Source organism: Mus musculus, chromosome 6 (genome assembly GCF_000001635.26).
Source record: "Mus musculus strain C57BL/6J chromosome 6, GRCm38.p6 C57BL/6J".
Classification (NCBI taxonomy): Eukaryota; Metazoa; Chordata; class Mammalia; order Rodentia; family Muridae; genus Mus; species Mus musculus.
The window spans coordinates 87,812,165-87,815,990 of NC_000072.6; positions in this window are offsets into that span (position 1 = coordinate 87,812,165).

Consider the following 3,826-nt stretch of genomic DNA (forward strand, 5'->3'; position numbering starts at 1 on the left):
CTTGATCCTCTATTTGGTCCTGACCCCGCCCTTAACATCTCTTACCCCGCCCTAATCCTCCGGAGCCTCTTGGCTTGGACCTCGCCTTAGGCACTGCATCCAAGACGGAAATCCACCCGCACCTTTTCGTAGCCCTGGAGCTAACTCCTCCCTAACGCCTCTCAACTCAGCTCTCCGCGCCTCTTCAACTCCGCTTCGGTCCGCTGCGCCCCCATAGCAGGCTTTGGCCCCTATTAGGTCAACAACTCGTTATAATCGCCAGTTCATCATTCCCTAACCTCATGCCCTTCTCAGCCGGGCCCCACGTCCACCCCTCACTGACATGCCTCCGTCCCTCGCCTGGCCTGCACCCAGTGGGGAACAGGCAAGAGTCGTTTCGGGGCAGGGGACAGCTATGGCTGACAATGAAGGGCTGATGAGGCAGAACACAACTCAATGTTCCCTCTTCGGAGAATGGAAAGTTCTGGTGACACACAGTAAAGGCAGCTTCCCTTAGGTGAAAAAGGAAGACAGAGGAAATGAAAATCCTTGAGGGCAGAATGGCCTAGAGTTCCATTTGGAAGAATTGATAGAGCAGACAGGAGTCCAGTCAAACCTGGGGTGGCTGGGAACAGGAGTCCTGGTCCCAGCCAAACACCTCCTGCACAAGGGAAACCTGTGAGTCAGCCAGCTCAGAAGTTTGGCCTGAGAAACCTGAAGTCACAGAAATGGGACCCAGATGTCTGTAAACAGTTTGAACTAGATCAAATAGGCCCCATCCCTAAAAATGAGAGAAAGCTGAGAATACTCTAGCTTCTTTGGACAGCCCCCTTAGGCCCTGCATGGCTATTTGATTCGATAGTTTTTTAATAATGGCTGTTGCAAGCCAAACATTGTTCTAGGGCCTTGAGATCCATCCATGAACGAAAGGCAAAATCCAAGACAAAATCCAAAACTTCCCCAGTAAGGAAGGGAAGAGGAAACTTAAGGAAAGCAGAGAAAGCAAGCCCCCAGGCACCATCTCCACAGGCCCTGTGAGCAGCCTCACTGGCCAAGTAGATGAAAGGCAAAGGCTGAACCTTGGAGAAAACAGAAGAGTTTGTTCTGAAACAGTTGGAACTCCATGGCTGTGAGAAATGCCCAGCAGTTGCAGCCAGGACCCCCTAAAGTGCTGTGCAAAGGAATTCCAAGAGCCATGCTTTGCACACTCATGGTAGTGGAGAACTGCAGCCTCAAGAAACTGCCTCCATCCCAAGACGTGCACTGAACCATAGTGGTTTCCTTCCTGAAGTTGGCTGTGGGGTGGGAAATACCCCTCAGACAGGCCTAGCTCACACCAAGGGAAAGGGGAGTGCAAAGGCTGAGAGACTCGGGAAAGCAGAAGGGTAGTTAGTCATGGCTCGCTGGCCTCTGCTCTGCCCTGGGCTGGAATTGGTGCAGGAAAGAAGGTATTTTGGTCTAGATGTGGGTTCTGTCAGCAAAAGCCAATCCACCACTAAGACATTTTAAAAATTAGACTGTGTAACCAGGTGTAGTAGTGTGAACCTGTAATCCCAGCAATTGGGACACTGAGGCAGGAGGGTTGCCTTGAGTTCAAGGACAGCTTGGTCTATACAGTAGCAGGCTGGTCAGGGATGTACAGAAGACATTGTCTCAGAAAACGAAAAACATTGTACCCATGGTGAGGGCTGCATAACTCAGCAAATGTACTAAAGCCATTAAAATGAGAGCTGAGGAGATGGCTCAGCAGATAAAATGCTCACTGTGAAGGTGTAAGAGCCCAAGTTCAGAGTTCCAGCAGTTGTACTATGTCAGGTACTGAGGTGCACGCCTATAACCATAGGCAGAGCAGACACAGATGGATCCTGGAGGCACACTGGCCAGCCAACCTAGCCAAAACGGCAAGCTCCAAGCTCAAATGAGACCTTATCTTTAAAAAAGATAAGACGGAAAACAAGGAGGATAAAGGACACTCAGCACCAACTCTGGCCTCTGCATGTGAATATAGGCACAGGCACTTCCCACCACACACATACATACACACACACACACACACACACACAAATGTACACTTTCAAAGATCATATTCTATGCTATATAAATCACACCTTGACAAATCTGCATGTCCTTTTTTTTGACAGTGTATTTTTTCAAAACACAATGATGATTTTTTTTTCATGTATTATGCTTGTTTGAGATAGGGAAGTTTAAAAATATGTATTCAATATACAACTTTTCCTATTAAAAAAAAAGTCTTATTTTGATAGCAAATTTTGAAATAATGCATATCTCAAATTTCAGCAAGCCACAGATTTAACATTTTTAAAAGATTCTGGTTTTTATTGATGTGTATGTCTGGCTGCCGCATGTGTGCGGGTGCCTGCAGAGAGCAGAAGAGGGCACTGGATACCATGGAGATGGAATCATAGGTGCCTGTGGACTGAGAACCAAACTCAGGTCCCTCAGGTCCTCCAAAGAGTAGCAAGTGCTCTAATCACTGAGTCATTAAGCCATATCGCAAGCCCTGTGCCAAACCTCCTCCTCCTTTTTAAAAAAGATTTATTTATTTACCCGGGCAGTGGTAGTTTAATCCCAGCACTTGGGAGGCAGGATCACTGAATCTCTAAGTTCAAGTCCAGCCTGGTCTACAGAGTAAGTTCCAGGACTACAAACTGTGTCTGGAGGAGCGGGGAGAGAAAAAGAAATGTAATAATTATAAGGGCAGGTGGGATGGCTCACCCTTAAGAGCCCCCAATAAAAACAGGAATAAAGGAAAATGCACTACAAGGATGGCCATATAACCACCACTATCCTGTGTCCTTAATATAGAATGGTTGCTGCAAAATGTTAGAGAAATAAATGCAAAATTAAAGCAGCTACCCTGAAACAGTTGAGACCTTGGTGATTAGGGCTGCAGCTGGCCAAGGTAAAGAGTAGCCCTTTGGTCAACTTTCAGCTCACCCAGTGGCCACAGAAAGGGCAGGCATCTGACTCTCTCCCTTTCCAAATACTCAAAAGCCATAAATACAGGACAAATCCATCCCTCCCCATGACTCTTCTGTTGGTGGCCTTAGCCTACAGGCTTTGTCTCAAAATACTCAAGCTATCTGCCTCTTGGATCCATTCCTCCAACCTCTGCTCGCTCTCTCTCTCGTCTCTCTTCTCTCCCTCTCCCTCTCTCTCTCTCTGGCATATCTGTTCACAGGTCTTGAAGAGACATTTCAGATCCCCAGGAATGTCCAAACATTCAAGACTCTCTAGCATCATCTGCTCCCCAGCATTATCTGTCCCCCACTGCCCCGCAAGTCCTCAAACACGCCAGCCAGAAGGACCTGTGGCAGCAGTATCCCCCCACTATTCACTTTACTTAAATGGAAACTCAGTTCAAACACTTCAGTGATTTGCCTCTAAGGTTCAGGGATGTTAGGAAAGAAAAGTGGCCAGTGCACAAACACAAGCCTGAGTTGGAGGGGGAAAAAATGGAGCCAACCTGACACTGTCCACCCTAGAAACCTATTGTTCCTGAATCAAGACAGGCTGGGACATGGACCAGGACTGCATGTCCCTGTCAGGTCAACGTGTAGGTGAGAAATCCCTACCTTATCAGCCTGAGGAAACAAGAATAGGCTGCTGCCATTTATCCAACCTTTGAGCCAATGTTCTAGGTTAAGGGTGAGCACAAGACAGGCAAAGTTTCCATCCACTCCTGGGGTGTACAGACAAGAGTGGGAATTTGGAGCGAGGGGCTGTCTTAGTTATGGTTTCTGTTGCTGCAATAAAACACCATGACCAAAAACAAGTTGAGGAGGAAAGGGTTGTTTGGCTTATACTTCCAAATGGTAGTCCA